Source organism: Cebus imitator, unplaced genomic scaffold (assembly GCF_001604975.1).
Source record: "Cebus imitator isolate Cc_AM_T3 unplaced genomic scaffold, Cebus_imitator-1.0 Scaffold533, whole genome shotgun sequence".
NCBI lineage: Eukaryota > Metazoa > Chordata > Mammalia > Primates > Cebidae > Cebus > Cebus imitator.
Window position 1 is genome coordinate 533,177 of NW_016107848.1, and position 919 is coordinate 534,095.

Genomic DNA, 919 nt, shown 5'->3' on the forward strand with positions numbered 1-919 from the left:
ATGGGCGGTGGTGGTGGTTAGTGTGTTCCGTGTAGTCTGGGGGAAGACAATAAACATACTTATGTCTGTAAGACTGAAAAAGCAATCCCCAACACATACCACTTATCTGCACGCTCTAATTTGGGAACTAAGAGTGTTGCATGAACCCTCTTCAGGTGCCAACGGGCATGCATGCGTGTGTGTTGTGCATTGGGGTGGGGGATTAGGCAGGCTAGGAGTCTCCAAGATTCTCTTCTCTGTTGCTTTTCTAAGTGAGGCTTCATTTGAACAAAAGTTACAAACACTTTAAAATTAAACTGCCCAAAACCCATTGTTCCACTCTTTCTTATTACTTCATTCATAAATAGACACACAAAGCCCTTTTTGAACTAATATTTTTTTCTTTGTTTCTCCTCCAAAGCAGAGAAATAGGACAAGAAGCAACTTCTGGGATAACAAATTTCAACTTCTTTAGATTAGGTCTTATAGAAATACTGGGAAAGAGAATGGATGTGGACTCCTCACTTAAAAAGACAATCTTTATTAACATGAGGTCCCAGAATCCATGCTATTTCTCATGCTGTTTCTCGATATGCCATGCTGTTTCCTTCCACCTCTTTTCACCAAAATCCTTTCCCAAATCCCTTAAGAAACAACTTAAACACCTCTCCCAAAAGGTTTTTCTACCTCTCTGTGCCTCAATTTCATCTTCCACATCATGCGAAGAACAATAATACCACAGCATAATGAAAAATCTGTGAACCTTACAGTCTTCCATGCTGGACTGCACTTCCCTGTTTCTCAAGACACGGAATAGTACCAGAAACATGCAGATATTTGACAATTGATGGTTTTGCTGACTTTAATAGACTATAACCAGTGAATTTCTTTTTTTTTTTTTTTTTTTTTTTATTCTTTGTTAATCTAGCTAGCAGGTTAT